The sequence below is a fragment of the Phyllobates terribilis genome, unplaced genomic scaffold (genome assembly GCF_046119375.1).
Source record: "Phyllobates terribilis strain yellow unplaced genomic scaffold, ASM4611937v1 Scaffold_2__4_contigs__length_985480577, whole genome shotgun sequence".
Lineage (NCBI taxonomy): Eukaryota > Metazoa > Chordata > Amphibia > Anura > Dendrobatidae > Phyllobates > Phyllobates terribilis.
In genome coordinates, this window is record NW_027362762.1 from 829954173 (window position 1) to 829974568 (window position 20396).

At 46.9% G+C, this 20396-nt stretch overlaps 1 protein-coding gene across 4 annotated transcripts in view; it reads right to left on the minus strand.

The window, feature by feature from the left end:
- The window catches only part of LOC141231989 (3 beta-hydroxysteroid dehydrogenase type 7-like), a 217105-nt gene that overhangs the window by 168369 nt on the left and 28340 nt on the right, over nt 1-20396 (minus strand). Inside the window, exon 2 of one of the 4 annotated variants that reach the window (XM_073667768.1) lies at nt 17708-17788. The exons of the other annotated variants lie outside the window; for them this stretch is intronic. The gene's annotated coding sequence lies outside the window, so the exon portion shown is untranslated. The remainder of the gene's footprint in view (nt 1-17707; nt 17789-20396) is intronic. 4 annotated transcript variants of the gene reach the window in all.

Below are 20396 nucleotides of genomic sequence, written 5' to 3' on the forward strand. Positions count from 1 at the left end.
GCACTCCAATGCACCTTGGAAGAGACGTAGAGGAGGGCCTCATTAAAAAAATGTTCCCTTTATAAAGGAGCTGGTCTCTTATACTGTTCTTGCGTATGCAGTAACTGCAAGGGCTGCCAAAATTTTGGACGCAATTTAATGCCCCTTGGAAAAGACGTAGAGGACAGCCTCATTAAAAAACATTTCCCTTTATAAAGGAGCGGGTCTCCTATACTTGTAATGCCCATGCACTAAGTGTATGGGCTGAAAAACATTTATGTAGCGTCGGCGTCCCTGCCTCCTGCTAGGCAGGGACGCTGTTCCCCTCACCTCTCCACTCCGTGCCCGGCGTCCTCCTCCCGCTCTGCTGGCAGCGCGCGCTGCTTCCCGGCCACTGTGCTTAGGGCGCGCGCGCTCCCCCTCTCTTAAAGGGGCCGCGCGAACCGTCCTAAGGAGTCCCCGGCCAATGGCCGGAGGACCTCACCATATATAAGGCACCTCCTCCAAAATGGAGGTGCCCGAGCAATGTTGTTGCAAAGCCTTCACTCTGCTTCAGCCCTCAGGTCCCGTTACCATTTACCTGCCAGTCACCTGCAAGATTCCTGCCTGTTACCTGCCAGTCACCTACCAGATTCCTGCTTGTTACCTGCCAGTCACCTGCCAGATTCCTGCCTGCTACCTGCCAGTCACCTGCCAGATTCCTGCTTGATACCTGCCTGATATCCGTCTACCTGCTTGCAAGCCTGCGGTCCGATGGTCTGCCTTCCGACACCTGTCAGTCTGTCTATGGACCAGCTTGCCCGCTCACCTGGGAGCGCTCACCTGCTACCTGTCTGCTAGCCTACCTGGAGGCTCTGCCGTCACTTGCCGTGACCACCTGCCTGTCCAGAGACTCCTGCCTGCTCACCTGGGAGCGCTCACCTGCTACCTGTCTGCTAGCCTACCTGGAGGCTCTGCCGTCACTTGCCGTGACCACCTGCCCGTCCAGAGACTCTTGCCCGCTCACCTGGGAGCGCTCACCTGCTACCTGCCTGCTAGCCTACCTGGAGGCTCTGCCGTCACTTGCCGTGACCACCTGCCTGTCCAAAGACTCTCGCCCGCTCACCTGGGAGCGCTCACCAGCCACCTGCCTGCTGTCCTTCTACCCAGAGACTGTCCCTGTCACTTGCCGTGACTTCCTGCCCTTCTACCCAGAGACTGTCCCTGTCACTTGCCGTGACTACCTGCCCTTCTACCCAGAGACTGTCCCTGTCACTTGCCGTGACTACCTGCCCATCTTCCCTGGGAGCCACCCGCTTCCTTACAAGGACCGTGTCACTTGCCGTGAGTACCTGTCCTTCTACTCAGAGACTGTCCCTGTCACTTGCCGTGACTACCTGCCCTTCTACCCAGAGACTGTCCCTGTCACTTGCCGTGACTACCTGCCCTTCTACCCAGAGACTGTCCCTGTCACTTGCCGTGACTACCTGCCCATCTTCCCTGGGAGCCACCCGCTTCCTTACAAGGACCGCCCCCTTGTATAGTTGCTCAGAGGTTCCGCCTCCCAGACCCGTTACAATTTACCTCTGGGGGTATTCATGAGCATACTGTATAACAAACATTTCCTACTGGCATCATAAACACCCTTAAAAAAATTATGTGGGTGTTGCATCACGGTCACCCTGGTGATATGGTGGTGGAGGATGAGGATGAGGAGAAGGAGGAGGACAACAGCAAATAGACAAAATCAGGAAGTGTATACCCATGTCTGGGTGTGAAGAGGGGCATGGGAATAGACCTCTCAAAAAAAGGCACTGGATTTGAGTTTCTATTCCTCTGCTATCATTCGGTGGTATTGAGAAGTCTGGCCCAATCCAGCCCTTGCTAATTTTTATAACAGTCAGCCTGTCAGCATTTTCAGTTATAATTCCCCCGGCGGCACTAAAAACCTGCTCTGACAAAACATTAGCGGCAGGACAGGCCAGGACCTCCAAGGCATAGAGAGCCAGTTCATGCCATGTGTCCAGCTTGGATACCCAATAGTTATAAGGCACAGAGGAATCACAGAGGACATTGGTATGGTCGGCAAGGTACTTCTTCAGCATCTTCGTAAAATTATCTCTCCTTGTGAGACTACCCCACGCATCAGGGCCTGTGCGATGGGAGGGTCTGAGAAAACTCTCTCAGACACTTGACAGTGTTCCCCTGCCTCTGCTGGATAGTATCTGTGTCTCTCACGCCTGTACTCCTTGTGTCACGGGTGTGTCAGAAGTGACAGACAGTAGCCCTGCAGTTGGTTGCAGGAAATCTCTTTTTTTGGCATTACAAACACCTTCTTTAGAAGCTGTCTTTCTAGGACCCAGCGGCTACCTTCCGCTTGCTAATTAACACCTTGGCCTGGGTGTATAAATACTTGCAGTTTGCTAAAGGGAGGTGCCGGCGATACTCACATGACCCCTTGTGAAGGCTTGGAGCAAGTGCAGTACTTCTTCCTCTTTGGTGCTAAGAAAACGTGTGTTCATCTCTCTGAAGTCGACTAAAGCTAAGCTACCTTCCCTTGTTTATTCTCCCTTGTTGTATTTAGTTGTTAGTGGGGATCGACTAGCGCTCATCCCCTCCTTTCCCTAGCCATGGCCTACACCTTGCGTGATATTATCGCCAGCCGTGCACATTTTGAAAAGGCAAAAAAAAAAAAAATAACTGACACTTTGGGTTTTTTTGCGTGTGTTTTTTGGGTGTGGACTTTTTTTTTCTTTTCTCCCTTGGTATGAGTTCAGTTGCAGAGCCCGCAGAGCGGCTGTGCAGTCTGTCTCTGGAGGTGAATGACCTCCGCTGTGAGGTTCAGCAACAGCATCAGTGGCTACAGGTCGCTAATGTGGGGGTCTCTGCAGGTCAGTCTGTCCAGCCTGAACTCAATGTTGCCCTCCCGGTTTTTAGGAGGTAGGGACAAGTTTTTTGTCTTCAAGGAAGCCTACAAACTGTATTTTAAACTTCATCCTCACTCCTCTGGAAATGAGGAGCAACAGGTTGAAATTCTGATCTCTCTACTGCAGGGAGATCCTCAGTCGTGGGCGTTTGCTTTACCGCAGGATTAGGTTTGTCTCCAATCTGTGGAGGGGTTTTTCGGGGCTCTGGCCCTCATCTATGATGACCCTGACTGAGTCTCCTTGGCTGAGACAAGGCAACTCGCCTTGAGCAGGGGAATCGGTCAGTTCTGAATTCCGTAGATGGGCAATGGATTCTAACTGGAATGACTCAGCCCTTAGGAAGCCAATTTTGTGAGGGTCTTACAGAAAGGTTGAAATATGCCTTGGCAGTATATGAAACCCCCTCAGTCCTTGGAGGCTGCCATGTCATTGGCCATACGTCTTGATAGATGCCTTCAGGATAGACGGGTGACACCAACTTCTCTGGGGCCTTTTTATTGGTGTTTTGTACTTCTGACGGGGGAGCGGTCTCGCGGTGAACCAGTACTGGGGGAGGTTGAGAAACCTATGCAGTTAGGGGGGGACCTTTACATCATACATTTCTCCGAGATTCACAAGAAAAAAGGTATATGTTTTTTTGTGGGAAAAAGGTACCTTTTTTTTGGGACCTTTTGTTGCCTACCTGCGATTCCCGGTTTGTCCTGACAGCAGAGGTGGTGCTAGAGAGAAAAACCGAGAAAATTTCTGTGTTTGTTGACAGTGGAGCCGGAGTCAGCATGGTTGATGTTGAGTTTGTGAAAACTCATGGTCTTGCTTGCTGTACTTTAGCTAAACCTATTTCCATCTTCACCATTAACTCGGCGCCACTTGCACAGAAAGCATTTACTCAGATTGTACATAATGTAAAACTGAGGGTGGGATCGGTTCATTGTGAAATAATCCTATACTATGTCCTGGACAGTGTTCCCACTCCAATCGTTTTGGGTCTTCCCTGGCTGGTGAAACATAATCCGTTGGATTGGCAAGCCATGGAGATCATTGAATGGGGAGATTACTGCCATGAGAACTGTTTAGATATTTCCCTTGCTACTGTCTCTAAGGAAATATTACCTGCTTTTCTGTCTGGTTTTGAGGACATTTTTTCTGAGAGGGGGTGTCAAGAATTGCTTCCTCATCATGCATATGACTGTCCTATTAACCTGACTCCTGGAGCTAAACTAGCGAAGTCCAGACTGTATAATCTTTCTGGCCCTGAGAGACAAGCCATGAAGGATTTCATTATGGAAAGTCTGGAGAAGGGACACATTAAGCCCTCATCTTCACCTGTGGTGGCGACATCTTCACCTGAGGGTTCTTCTTTGTGAAGAAAAAAGATGACGGTCTATGTCCCTGTTTTGCTTTCCCGGAATTAAATCAAATTACCATCCAAGATCCATACCCTCTTCCTCTGATTCCTGATTTGTTCAGCCAGGTTGTAGGAGCTAAGGTATTCTCCAAGTTGGATTTAAGGGGAGCCTACAATCTGGTTAGAATCAGAGAAGGGAACGAATGGAAAACAGAGTTCAAAACCCCTGAAGGACATTTCAAGAGTCTGGTTATGCCTTTCGGTTTGACCAACGCACCTGCGGTATTCTAGCATTTCATAAATGATATTTTCCATCATTTGGTGGGGAGGTTTGTTGTGGTCTATCTGGACGATACTTTGATTTACTCACCTGATTTTGAGACACATCGGGGGCAAGTTAAACAGATGCTCCAAATATTAAAAGGATAACAGACTCTGTACTAAACTGGAAAAATGTGTTTTCGTTGTTCAGGAGGTGTAGTTTTTGGGGTACTTGTCATCTTCGGGTTTTCGGGTGGATACGGAAAAGATCCGTTTAGTCCTTGATTGGGACCGTTCTGAGAACCTGAAGGCTCTACAACGTTTTCTGGGGTTACTTAATTAATCCACCTGACCTACTTATCTGATTCCCCCGTCCATACTTGATACTTAACTGATCCCCCGCCGATATCTAATTGATACACTTGCACATCCCTAATTGATCCCCGTCCATACACCTATATATAAATAATTGTGTTTTGTACTTGTATATATATACTGACTGTATCCCCATATTTAGAATGACGTCCATGTTGGCCGGAGCCGAGCAGTGTACATCATGCGCAATGTATGCATTCCGTGAGCAACCGCTCGAGGATCCATACTACTGCGAGAGATGTGAGCATATCGTGCACTTGGAAGCCCAAATTCTGGATCTAAGTGCTCAGATAGCGGTACTGAGGAGCATCGACAACATGGAACGGAGTTTGCTGCTCACCGAGCAGACACTCAATGGGTCAATACTGGGGGTGGAGCATAGAGGGGAAGTGCAGGCTGAACAGGCAGGGAGCTGGATAACAGTTAGGAGGGATAGAGGGAAGAAGTATAGGAAGGCTGGTTCAGAACTGGCATTATTGGAGCACGACAGATCCTCTGACCGCCGGGGGAGTGTATGCTCCAGTAATGAGGGGGAGGGGGGAAGTGTAGGGCAGGCAAGACAGGTTCTGGTAGTGGGTGACTCTATTATTAGGGGGACAGACAGGGCAATCTGTCACAAAGACCGGGATCGCCGAACGGTGTGCTGCCTCCCTGGCGCTCGAGTCCGGCACATCGCGGATCGGGTTGACAGGTTACTGGGTGGGGCTGGCGAAGACACAGCGGTCATGGTCCACATCGGCACCAATGACAAAGTGAGTGGTAGATGGAGGGTCCTTAAAAATGATTTCAGGGACCTAGGTAGGAAGCTTAGGGCAAGGACCTCCAAGGTAGTTTTCTCAGAAATACTACCAATCCCGCGAGCCACACAGGAGCGCCAACGGGAAGTTAGGGAGGTGAATAAGTGGCTAAAGAGTTGGTGCAAGGCAGAAGGGTTTGGGTTCATGGAGAACTGGGCCGACTTCGCGGTCGGCTACAGGCTCTACCGTAGGGACGGGCTGCACCTCAATGGGGAGGGTGCAGCGGTGCTGGGGAAGAAGATGGCTAATAGGTTGGAGGAGTTTTTAAACTAGAGAAGGGGGGGGAAACCAAGGAAATAGGTGGGATGTGAGGCAAGCAAGGGGGAAGGGGAGAAGTGAATATAATGAGGGTGGAGAGGGGGGTGGGGATAGTACAGTTAGATCGTTAGAGAAGAATAGGATGCTAAATAACCCCAAAGTTTTATCTTGCATGCTGACCAACGCAAGAAGCCTGACCAATAAGGCGGATGAGCTGCAGGCGCTTATATCGGAGGAGAGGTATGACATCGTAGGTATAACAGAGACTTGGCTAGACGATAGCTACGACTGGGCGGTAAATTTATTAGATTATAGTTTATTTAGAAGGGACCGGAAACAGGGGAAAGGCGGAGGAGTCTGCTTATATGTAAAGTCATGTCTAAAACCCAGACTAAGGGAAGATATAGGAGAGGGAGAAGAGGGGGTCGAGTCCATGTGGGTAGAGATAGAGGGAACTAAAAATAATAATAAAATATTACTGGGGGTCTGCTATAAGCCACCAAATATAACAGAGGAGAATGAAAATCTGCTATTAGGACAAATAGACAAAGTAGCAAAACATAATGAAGTGATTGTAATGGGGGATTTCATCTACCCGGATATTGACTGGGAAACAGAAACCTGTAGATCTCAGAAAGGTAAAAGGTTCTTGACAAATATTAAGGATAATTATCTCTCCCAACTAGTGCAGGAACCAACGAGAGGGAAGGCCGTGTTGGACTTAATATTGACTAATAGGCCTGATAGAATAACTGAGGTACAGATAGGGGGGCACCTAGGTAATAGCAACCATAATATTATCGACTTCAAAATGCCCTTCAGTAGGGTTATCAATAAGGGAACAACAAAAACATTAAACTTTAGGAGGGCGAAGTTTGATCAGCTGAAAGAAAGCCTTCAACTTATTGACTGGGACAAAGTTCTTAATCAAAGGAATACGAATAGTAAATGGGAAACCTTCAAAAGAATTCTGAATACTCAGTGCGAGAGATATATACCGTATGGGAATAAAAGGGCCAGAAATAAGAGGAAACCAATATGGTTGAACAAGAACGTAAAAGGGGCGTTAAATAGCAAAAAAGAGGCATTCAAGAGATTAAAACAGGAAAACAGTAAGGAAGCACTAATGTGTTACAAGGAAAAAACGAGAACCTGTAAAAAACAAATAAAAATAGCGAAGGAGGAAACAGAGAGACGTATTGCTAGGGAAAGTAGATCAAATCCCAAACTGTTCTTTACGTATATAAATAGTAAAAGGATTAAATCAGATAATATTGGACCGATAAAAAGTGAGGAAGGCAAAATCATAGAGAAAGATGAGGATAAAGCTAATCTATTAAATAATTTTTTTTCGACAACTTTCACAAAGGAAATCGAACTAACAGGAGAAATGAGAAGTGACAAACTTAATCCTCCACTAAGTATGACAAATCTAACCCAAGCTGGGGTACAGAAACGCCTCAGTAACATTAAAATAAACAAATCACCAGGACCTGATGGCATACACCCACGGGTACTAAGGGAACTAAGTAATGTGATAGACAGACCGTTATATCTTATATTTAAGGACTCTGTTGAGACTGGGTCTGTGCCACTTGATTGGCGACAGGCGAATGTAGTGCCAATATTCAAAAAGGGAGCGAAAAGTGACGCTGGAAACTATCGGCCGGTGAGTCTGACGTCCGTTGTGGGCAAAATTTTTGAAAGCTTCATTAAAGAGGCAATTACGGAGCATCTTGATGCTAATAATCTTTTAATCCCGAACCAACATGGATTCATGAGGAATCGCTCCTGCCAAACAAACCTGATTGACTTCTACGAGGAGGTTAGCTCTCGAGTAGATCAGGGGGAACCAGTGGATGTCGTGTATCTCGACTTCTCAAAAGCGTTCGATAGCGTGCCACATAATAGGTTGGTATACAAAATGAGAATGATGGGGCTGGGGGAAAATGTCTGCAAGTGGGTAGCTAACTGGCTAAAGGATAGAAGGCAGAGGGTGGTTATAAATGGAATATACTCAGATTGGGTAAGCGTCACTAGTGGGGTACCACAGGGGTCTGTACTAGGCCCAATGTTATTTAATATCTTTATTAACGACATAGTCAACGGGATAAATAGTAAAATATCAATATTTGCAGATGACACAAAGTTATGTAAAACAATTAATACAAAAGAGGACAGTGCAGACCTACAGAGGGATTTGGATAAGCTGGGTAGGTGGAGCATTAAATGGCAAATGAGGTTTAACGAGGAGAAATGTAAGGTCATACATATGGGAAGGAAAAATGGAAGTCACCAGTACTCACTGAATGGGAAATCATTGGGGAATTCAGAGATGGAGAAGGACTTGGGCATCTTGATTGATAGCAAACTAAATTGGAGTGCCCATAGTCAGGCCGCTGCTGTAAGGGCAAACAGGGTAATGGGATGTATCAGAAGAGGTATAGCTGCAAAGGATGAGAACATTGTTCTTCCACTGTACAAAGCACTGGTCAGACCACACTTGGAATACTGTGCTCAGTTATGGGCCCCAATATATAGAAAGGATATAAATGAGCTTGAAAAGGTACAAAGGAGGGCAACAAAATTAATAAAGGGAATGGAGGGACTGCAATACCCAGAGAGGTTGGCAAAACTAGGACTATTCAGCTTGGAAAAGAGAAGGTTGAGGGGGGACATAATAAATGTGTACAAATATGTTAGGGGACAGAATAGAGATCTTGCCCGAGATTTGTTCAAAAGGAGGGATATTACGGTAACAAGAGGGCACTCACTAAGACTGGAAGAGAAAAGGTTTCAGCACCAGCATAGGAAGGGGTTCTTTACGGTAAGAGCAGTGAGAATATGGAATTCACTGAGTGAGGAGACGGTAATGTCGGATTCACTACACCAGTTCAAGCGGGGACTGGATGCATTTCTAGATACCAGGCAGATTTCAGCATATACTTAAAAATAAAATAAAATAGTAGGTTGATACAGGGATTTATTCTGACTGCTGGTTTCAGAGTCGGGAGGGAATTTTTCCTCAGGTGAAGATTGGCCAAATCATTTGGGGTTTTTGCCCTCCTCTGGATCAACTTTAGCAATTACAGAACTAACAGGTCGAACTTGATGGACGCAAGTCTTTATTCGGCTTTACAAACTATGTTACTATGTACTAATTTTTACCAGAAATTCATCCAAAATTACTCTGTAATTGTGAAACCCCTTACTAACATGACTAAGAAGGGGTCTGATTTTTCCAAATTGTCGAAGGCCTTTCTCCAGGCTTTTTCTTCCTTAACCACTTCGCGCCAGAGCCTGTTTTTGCCTTCGTGACCGGGCCAATTTTTTCAATTCTGACCACTGTCAATTTATGAAGTAATTACTCTGGAACGCTTCAACGGATTCCCCTGATTCTGAGACTGTTTTTTCATGACATATTGTACTTCATGATAGTGGTAAAATTTCTTCGATATCACTTGCATTTATTTGTGAAAAAATCGGAAATTTGGCGAAAATTTTGAAAATTTTGCAATTTTCAAACTTTGAATTGTCATGCCCTTAAATCAGAGAGATATGTCACACAAAATAGTTAATAAATAATATTTTCCACATGTCTACTTTACATCAGCACAATTTTGGAACCAAAATTTTTTTTTGTTAGGAAGCTATAAGGGTTAAAAGTTGACCAGCGATTTCCCATTTTTCCAACATAATTTACAAAAACATTTTTTTAGGGACCACATCTTATTTGAAGTGACTTTGAGGGGCCTTTATGACAGAAAATACCCCAAAGTGACACCATTCTAAAAACTTCACCCCTCAAGGTGCTCAAAACCACATTCAAGAAGTTTATTAACCCTTCAGGTGTTTCACGGGAATTTTTGGAATGTGGAAGAAAACAATGAACATTTAACTTTTTTTCACAAAAATGTTACTTTAGACCCAATTTTTTTATTTTCACAAGGGTAACAGGAAAAAATGGAATACACAATTTGTAGTGCAATTTCTCATGAGCGCGCTGATACCCAATATGTGAGGGAAAACCACTGTTTGGGCGCACTGCATGGTTTGGAACGGAAGGAGCGCCATTTGACTTTTTGAATGTAAAATTTGTTTGAATAATTAGCAGACGCCATGTTGCGTTTGGAGAGCTCCTGATGTGCCTAAACATTGGAAACCCCCCACAAGTGACACCATTTTGGAAACTAGACCCCTTAGGGAACTTATCTAGATGTGTGGTGGGCACCTTGAACCCCAAGGTGATTCACAGAAGTTTATAATATTGAGCTGTAAAAATAAAATTTTCACATTTTTCCCACAAAAACGTTTTTCATCCCTTAATTTTGCATTATCATAAGGGTAATAGGATAATTTGCACCATGAAATTTGTTGTGAAATTTCTCCTGAACACGCCGATACCCCATATGTGGAGGCAAACCACTGTTTGGGCTCACGGCAGGGTTTGGAAGGGAAGGAGCGCCATTTGTCTTTTTGAATGTAAAATTTGCTTGAATAATTAGCGGACGCCATGTTGCATTTGGGGAGCCCCTGATGTGCCTAAACAGTGGAAACCCCCCACAAGTGACACCATTTTGGAAACTAGACCCCTTAGGGAACTTATCTATATGTGTGGTGAGCACCTTGCACCCCCAGGTGCTTCACAGAAGTTTATGACTGTTGTGTGGGTAGTACCATCTATAGCGCAGGAAACTAGCTTCTGTTCTTCCTCCTCCTTCTCATTGTCACACAATCCATGTTGGGATGAGATGAGGCTGGGCTGTGTGGAATGACCCTGTATGGTTCCTTGCTCCATCTCATCGTGCTCCGCTTGCAATGCCTCCTCTTTAATTGTGAGCAGCAATTGTTTCAGAAGACAGAGAAGCGGGATGGTGACCCTAATTATGATGTTATAGCCGCTCAACATCTTGGTGGAGTCCTCAAAGTTTTGGATGAAGGCACAGAAGTCTGACATCCTTGCCCACTCTTGAGGTCTTATGTACGGAGGCTGACCTGAATACCGACGGACGTTTTGAAGCTGTACTCAACAACTGTCCTGTGCTGCTCACAAATCCTTCCCAACATCTGCAACGTTGAGTTCCAATGTGTGGGGACATCGCACATCAGTTGGTAAGCTGGAAGCTGCAAACGTTGCTGAAGCACGGCAAGGGCGGCGGAGGCTGTAGCTGACTTTCTAAAATGGACACACATGCAGAGTACTTTGACAAGCAGATGCAGCAGATCCAGGTAGATTTTGAGAAACCACTGAACCACGAGGTTGAGCACATGGGCCAGACATGGTACTTGTGTGAGCTCGACTCGCTTCAGAGCCGCCACCAGGTTCTGGCCATTGTCACACACGACCATGCCTGGCTGTAGGTTCAGCGGTGACAGCTGTCCAAAACTCTTCAGAAGTGTGCAGTTTGTCACCTAAACATATTAGCTTCAGCACAGCCTGTAGCAGCTTGGCCAAGGCAGTGCTGCAGTATTTCCAGCTTGTGACTGATGTGGTCATTTCGGAGATGGAGGCTGAAGATGAGGAGAAGGAGGTGCAGGAGCTATAGAATGTGGGGGCAACCCTGACTGACCCAGGGCCCGCAATCCTCGGCGACAGGAGGACGTGTTCCGTCCCAAGGTCCAACTGGGTTCCGACTTCCGCTATGTTAACCCAGTGTGCTGTCAGCGAGATGTACCGTCCCTGTCCACTTGTCCACGTGTCCGTGGTTAGGTGGACCTTCCCAGTAACTGCATTGTTGAGGGCATGGCTAATGTTGTGGGACATGTGCTTGTGTAATGCAGGGATGGCACACCAGGAGAAATAGTGGCGACTGGCAACCGAGTACCGAGGGACGGCCACCGCCATCAGGTTGCGGAAAGCTTCCATCTCCACGAGCCTAAAAGGCAACATTTTGAGCACAAGCATTCACAAAATGTGTGAGTTTAGTAATGTGGCCTGTGGGGCATTGGCTGTGCATTTGCGCTTGTGCACCAAGGACTGGGGTAGGGACTACTGAACGCTGCTCTGGGACAAGGATGTGGACTTGGACACTGATGGTGGTATTTGCGAGTATGCAATGATAGGTGCAGGGCCTGAGGCATCTTGGCATGTGCCATGGACAGGGGATTGGCGTGTACGCACAACAGCGGAACAAACAGTGGTGTCACTCGCAGATACTGTTTCTGGACTCTGGCGTTTCGCCCACCTAGCCGGGTGCTTTGCTGTCATGTGCCTGAGCATGCTGGGGGTGGTCAGGCTGCTAGTTTTGCAACCTCTGCTGATTCTGGCCTGGCAGATAACCCCAAAAAGGCCATTTGCACTCTATCTGCAGAGTCTTTAAAAAGGAGCCAGACTAAGGAAGACCTAACAGTTGTACAGGCAACTTCCGTCGTGTTGGGGTTCTGGGGAACAGTTGCCCGCCTTGTGTCTGTGGCCACCACACTGCTTGTTCCTGCCTGTTGTGGTGCTACACCTCCCTCCCCCTGTGTGCTTCTGTCCTCGCTTTGCATGTTACCTTGCCAGGTTGGGTTAGTGACTTCATCGTCCACCACCTTGTCTTACACTTTCGCACCCTGGTCCTCCTCCTAACTTTCTAGCAATTGTGTCTCATCATCATCCACCTCTTGTGACAGTAATTGCATTTTCCCACCGTCGCTTTCATGTGACCGTGGCTGTTCAAATATTTGGGCATCGCTACATGCGATCTCCTCTTGCCCTGTTTGAAGCTGATTGGGCGAGAGGCCAGAATAATCTATAAATGGAAAAGTGAACAGCTCTTCAGAGTGTCCAAGTGTGGGATCAGTTGTCTCCATTCACTTGGCATGGTGGGAGGAAGGAGGATCAGGGTGAGGAATATGCGGTCCAGACTCACGGCTACTGAGACCTGACAGTGTGAAAGACAGGGTGGTGGTGGTGGCAAAGTGACTGGAAGCATTATCTGCTATCCAACCAACAACCTTTTGACGCTGCTCTGGGTTCAATAGTGGTGTTCTGCGGTCCTCTAGTAATTGGGACAGGAAGGTCGGGTGACAGATGTGGGTGTTTGTTGTGGCACAATTTCAGCTTGCCCACAACCTCGGTTTCGACCTCTGCATACACCATCACCATCACATCCACTTCCCCGTCCCGTGACACATGCCTTCCCATTTTAATTTCAGAATAATATTTTGGCTGAATTTGTACCGCAGTTATATGTGATATGCCTGATGGACACCCACGGTTTTAAATAGTGGGCTTGTAGTTTCCTATTATTCACAGCGACCACGCGTGAATAGCTTCACTGACACACTGCTATAAACTGTAAATGGAGGACAATATTTTCCACGGTTGCTACAAATGGCTGGATTTGTACTGTAGTTATATGTGATATGTCTTACAGACGCCCACGGTTTTAAATAGCGGGCTTGCAGTTTCCTATTATTCACAGCAACCACTTGTGAATAGCTTCCCTGACACACTGCTATAAACTGTAAATGGAGGACAATATTTTCCACGGTCACTAGAAATGGCTGGATTTGTACTGCAGCTATATGTGATACGTCTGGCGGACGCCCACGGTTTTAAATAGTGGGCTTGCAGTTTTCTATTATTCACAGCGACCACGTGTGAATAACTTCACTGACACACTGCTACAAACTGTAAATGGAGGACAATATTTTCCACAGTCGCTACAAATGGCTGGATTTGTACCGCAGTTATATGTGATACGTCTGACGGTGCCCACGGTTTTAAATAGCGGCTTGTAGTTTCCTATTATTCACAGCGACCACATGTGAATAGCTTCACTGACACACTGCTGCCAAACAGTAAATAAAGGATAATATTTTCCACGTTTACTACAAATTTCTGGATTTTTATCGCTGTAATATGGGATCACGTCTGATGATGGAAAAGATCTGGCTATATTCTGCAGTGCTAACAAGCAAATGGAGCAGTAAAATGTTGGACATTACTACTTTTTTAGAAAATAATCAGGATTAAGATAAAAAAAAAATAGCCTTGGCCCCTGATATTTGGGGCTATGTCTACGGATATCTGTAACAGTAGGAGCAGACAGAACGTGCAATGGACTCTCTTGTGCTGTATACACTGCCACAAACCCTTCCTGCTGCCTAACTCCTGCTATCACCACTGAGTATATGCAGCTGGATTAGTCCTCAGAAAGACTGTTAGTTCAGATGGATATATATATATATATATATATATACTCCTGTAGTTGTGGCACCCCAGGGGTCTGGTTTCCACAGTAATAGCAGTATTACGTCTGTGAGCAGGTGGGAGGTCTCCTGGGCAGGAATCCTAAGCATGCCACACCTCCTGCCCAGTCCTGGGAGGGGAAGAACTTCCCCTACATAAACTGGGGCTGAGGCAGGGTGAGAGAGAGGAGTTCCAGACAGAGACGGAGTCTGGTCTGGACACGCAGAAACAGGGACAGATAGACATCAGGAGCTCTGTAGGAGCCAAGGAGAAGCGCCAGGGGCTGGAGCTGTGCAGAGCTCGCCCTGGGAGAAGGTACTAAAACCGGACACAGGAGTCCGAGGCTGTGGGGACTAAGATATACCCAGCAGCAGAATCCATCCGGCAGGGGATTCCAGGTCCTCTGGCCATAAAAGCCCGGAGGCTCAGTCACAACGAAGGGACCAGCACCGCCATCCCGGAGCGGAGGCTAACAGGAGGCCCCAGGTCACCAGCCATACGGGTGAGCACCACACGGTATACCCAGGGACGTGGGCTACTTGTAACCGCTGAAAGCAGGGTAGCCAGGAAGGGTACAGACTAACGGGAAGGCCTACAACTCCACCTGGCCAGGGGAACTCCGGCTTACTCGCAGACTAACCAGGCCCCAACTACTAGCCAGTACTCCCGGGGGAATTTGCCTTGTACCATCAGTAAAGGCCCTGAACTGTACCCTCGCGTCTCCGTGCTTCCTTGTCGCACCGTTAGTGCCGGGATATCCACACCATCACTCCCAACATCACCCACATCCGCTGCCCTGAGGCCATACCTCTCCCATTGGGGGTTATATCAACATTGCTGCACACCTATACCACCGGCCTCAGCGGTCTGCCCTGCAGCGGCGGTTTCATAGCCGCATTCAACGGGTGGCGTAGTCGGACACTAATACCATCACACCAATAACTGCCACTTAGTTTGACACCCTGGGCACGGACCGGGTCACCGCCACAAGAAGACTACTACCCCCATCGGATCCGGCTCCGGGTATCCCCGCGCGCACGCGCGCCGCACTACAGCACTGGCCCAGGGGGCGAGTCATAGTACCTATATCTAACTATTACACCGCCAATTTTGTCCCTCACACAGTAGCACCTCTCCCTACTCTGCCTGTCTGAAGGTTTGACTGTGATGAGCCTAGCGTCACCAGGTCTTACATAGACCTGATGACGCTATGCGGCCAGCCAATCACTGTAATGCCACAACCAACATGGCTACGGCATTACAGTGCATGGCAAGCAATCCCTGCATGTTCATTGGCTCTCTTAAGAGCGCCAAACATGCAGGACGGGGACCCGAGCTCTCGTCCGAACATCCCGGAAATACTTGCCAAGCGCTGAGCATCTTGAGCACTGAGAGACTCGGTCTAGAACCGAGCAGTAGCGAGCACACTCGCTCAACACTAGTGGAGACTTCTGATTAGGTCTCCATCTGGTGTGTTGGCTGTAGTGAAAGAGGTGTTGGCCCCCATTATACTATTTCTACTCTAGTGAAATTGATGCCTTTTTGCTGGTGTCTGCCCCTGATTTTTGGAAATGTAGAGACTACTGATTGGGTCTCCATCTGTTGGTTGGCTGTAGTGGAAGAGGTGTTGGTCCCCATTATACTATTTCTACTCTGGTGAAATTTAGGTCACTTTGGTAGTGTCTGCCCCTAATTTTTGGAAATGTGGGGACTCCTGATTGGGTCTCCATCTGCTGGGTTTGCTGTAGTGGAAGAGGTGTCGTTCCCCATTATACTATATCTACTCTAGTGAAATTGATGCCACTTTGGTGGTGCCTGCCCCTAATTTTTGGAAATGTGGAGACTCCTGATTGGGTCTCCTTCATATGTGTTGCCTGTAGCAGTAGGGCTCCCAGACCAGCAGGCCTCCAGTTACTTTCAGTCAACTACCTGTGTTACTATCCTTACATTTTTGTAACAATAATACTCTATGAAACTGATGTTCGTGCCACCTGAATATGGAAGAACAGAAAAGCAGCTTGAGCTGTTGCATGTGGTATCAGGGCACCCAGCACAGCAGGCCTACACCGATCCTTCACCCACCTCATCTTAATTTGAAGTTAAATTGAAAGCTGTAAGAGCTGGCCCAGACCCTGATACCTCATGCATGACCCATGGCTGATTGCTGCTGTACCATTATAAAATTTGTACTGTGGGTCAATTGATGCCAATTTTCCTGGTGTGTGGTCCTAATTTGAGCAGTTTTGGCAGCTTTTGGGCCCCTTTGAAGGTGTTGTGTATGCTTTTGGGTTTGCCTCCCATTGAATGCAATGGGATTCGGATATGTTCATCGAACTGTTCGACGAATTGTTCGGAGAACATAGGGAAGTTCATCGATCTGAAACGAATTAAACCTTGAGAGGTTCGCTCATCTCTAATCTTGACTACGATATTGCAGAACGATCTGGATAAGATGATTGAATGGGCAAACACTTGGCAGATGAGGTTTAATGTAGACAAATGTAGAGTAATACACCTAGGACGGAGTAATCCTATTGCTGCATATACATTAAATAGGAGTATACTCGGGAATACAGAACAGGAGAAGGACTTGGGTATTCTGGTCACAAGTAAGCTGAGCAGCAGTACTCAATGTCAAGTAGCAGCAACATTGTGGGTTACAGTTAAATTATACAAAATGTACAATTAGAGGAGGAAGGTTGAACTTCATGGATCTAGGTCTTTATTCAACCTACGTTACAATGTTACTATGTTATGGGGTTGAAACACCATGAGCAACTTTGCTGCATGGAGTTTTGGTCGTACCCTGTAGCCGGTCAGCATAGTTTTACCCCCAGTGAAAACTACTCTAGAGTAGAAGTGGGTTGCCGGCTCCTATCATACATACAGTATTAAGGAGCTGGCTCATTGTGACTGCTTGTTTGTGAATGACCCATCCTTGCCAAATATGCAAACATCACAGCAAAATCCAGTGATCACCTACAGCAATCAGCTGATTGTGGACAGGACATTATTGTTACAGGACTGGTAGGAGCCACCAGTGCATTTTTTCTGGAGTGGTAGAAGATTCAAGGCATAAGTAGTTGTGATTTCTTTATTTTATACCTATTCTAATATAAGCTTTAAAACCCCTTTAACACCTTTCTGATGTGAGGCGTACTAATACGTATCTGCGCCATGGGCCTTAATGACCAGGTACGTATTATCACGCCTCACGTTTAATGAGGCACCACGACCGGAGTCGCAGTGATTGCATTAAAGTTCCTGCGCCATCTTACCTCAGAGTAGATGGCGTTGTCATCCTTGGGGATGTCGCCGCCCCCCCGCAACCATGATCGCAATGATTGGCTGTTCAATTCTGAACAGCCAATCACAGCATTTCTCAGTGTTTCAGGCAATCAGATTGCCTGAAACACTGATGTCCAGCCTGGGATCGATGCTCTAAGAGCACTGATCCTAGGCTGGTGACTGGCAACACCAGGCCTGGCCCCAGCCTGCTCTGATTGGTGCGACTGACAATGACATTCATCGCACCAATCAGAGAGCGTGACCGCGCTGTACCCGGGCGGTGACCGCCCTGTGACCGAGTGGTGTCTGACCTATGACCCACCTGTGACTGCCCTGCATGATCTGCGCTGTGCTGGGCATTGTGGTGCCACAAAAGCCTGTGACACCACAATCCCTGCTGCTCCTGCAAGAAGAAGAGAGAAGATATCGGTAAGTAGTAGTGTTGAGCGAGTATGTTCTATTAACCCTTTCGCCGAGTATGCTTGGGCCGAGCTCCGAGTATTTATAGCTGCTCGGTGATATGGTTGAATCGCTCCCGTGTGCATGATTAGCGACTGTTTGACAGTTTTATTACATGTGAGTAAGGTTGAGCGAGTATGTTCTGTCCGAGTATGCTCGGGCCGAGCTCCGAGTATTTATAGCTGCTCAGTGGTAAGGTTAAATCGCTATGTGTGCATGATTTGCAACTGTTTGACAGCTTTATTACATGTGAGGAATGTGTAAGAAATAGACATTCCTCACATGTAATAAAACTGTCAAACAGTTGCAAATCATGCACACGGGAGCAATTTAACCTTATCACCGAGCAGCTATAAATACTCGGAGCTCGGCCCGAGCATACCCGGACAGAACATACTCGCTCAACACTAGTAAGTAGTAGTGTTGAGCGAACACGCTCGACACTGCTCGGTACTCACCCGAGCATCACGCTACTCGGGATGTTCGGCGAGCACCGAGCATTTCCGGGTTACTCGGGCCGGAGCTCGGGTCCCCGCCCTGCATGTTTGGCGCTCTTTACAAAGCCAATGAACATGCAGGGATTTCCAGCCAGTCACTGTAATGCCGCAGCCATGTTGGTTGTGGGCATTACATTGATTGGCTGGCCACACAGCGTCACCTCGAGTATTTAAAACCGGGCGCCACCATCTTGGACACAGTCGCTCCAGATCAGCTAGTGTAGGGAAAGCGCTGCTGAGCTAGGGAGAGATTTATACTGCGAAATAGTTAGTGTAGGGTCTGTAAAGGCTGTCAAATCAAACAAACAGTCCTTCTCAGGACTAATATCCATCCCAAATATCAGGCAGGCAGGCTGTATAGGAGACGCAGTGGTTATACCAGCAAACGCTGCATTACAGTCCTGTGTGCTCCTGTTGCTGAAATTTCTGGACTTAGCTCCAGGTCCTGGGGGGCCAGGAAAAATCCTTTTTTTTCATCTAAATCCTCTTTTTTTTCCTCCTTCACACTGTACAAATACCCGTCTTATTAACCTTTTGGTGTCCCCCCCCCCACAAAAAAAAAGTGTGTCTGTGACAGTTTAAAATAGTCTGGTGTAGGACAGAGAAACTGAAGTGTGGTTTTGCAGTTCCACGGTTCAAACCTCTGTATTATCCACTTTTGGGCCATTTGTACCTAAAAAAAAACAGTTTGAGTGTGACGCTCACTGTTCAGCCGCAAATAAATATATTTCAAAAAGTCTGGTATACACCAGTAAATTATAACTGTGGTTTTGCCGTTCCAAGGTAAAAAATCTCTATTATCCTGCATTTGTCATTTTTTGCCTTAAAAAAAAACAGTAATAGTGTCTCCTGATTGTTCAGACACAAATATATCTGTTGAAAATAGGCTGGTGTAGGCCCGAGAAATAGAAGTGTGGTTTTGCAGTTCCACGGGTCATACCTCTGTATTATCCTGCTTTTGCCATTTTTTGCCATAAAGAAAAACAGTAATAGTGTCTCCTGATTGTTCAGACACAAATATATCTGTTGAAAATAGTCTGGTGAAGGCCAGAGAAATAGAAGTATGGTTTTGCAGTTCCACGGTTCAAACCTCTATTATCCACTTTTGGGCCATTTTTACCTAAAAAAAAACAGTTTGAGTGTGTCGCTCACTGTTCAGCCGCAAATATATCTATTTAAAATTGTCTGGTATACCCCAGTAAACAATAACTGTGGTTTTACCATTGCACGGTAAAAAATCTCTATTATTCAGCTTTTGGCATTTTTTCCGTAAAGAAAAACAGTAATAGTTTCTCCCTGATTGTTCAGATTGTTTAAAAGAGTCGGGTGTAAGCCAGAGAAATAGAACTGTGGTTTTCCTCTTCCACGGTTCTAATGTACTTTTTATTACCCTTTTCCCATTGATAGTGCAAGTGTAAGCTATTTTACTTCCTTTACAATGGGCAAGGTGCGTGGCAAGGGACGTGGAACTGGACGTTCTGTTGATGGTGCGTGCAGAGAACGGGGCCGTGGCCAAGGTGAAAATGTGCCACAACCAACAGCCACATCTTCTCGCTCCCACTTCTTGACCGCATTACTAGGGAAGCACAGAACAACACCAGTATTGCGAACTGATCAGTCTGAACAGGTTATTAATTGGATAGCAGATAATACTTCCAGTTACCTGGGCACCACAACTTCCGGTCTGTCTTTCACACGGTCAAATCTTAGTAGCCGTGAGTCTCGACCGCATACTCCTCCTCACCCTGATGCTCCTTCCTCCCACCATGCTGAGTGTCGTCAGACAGCAACTGATCCCACACTTGGACACTCTGAAGAGCTGCTCACTGGTCCATTTCCAGATTTGTGCCCCTCGCCTGCTCCGCTTGAAGTGGTGGAAGAGGAGATCCCATGTAGCGATGCTCAAATATTTGAACAGCCACGGCCACAGGAAGTCGACGCAGGCAATTTGTCACAAGAAGTGGACGATGACGAGACACAATTGCCAGGGAGTGAGGAGGAGGATCGTGGTGCGCAAGTGGAAGAGGAGGAGGTGGTGGATGATCTAGTAACTGA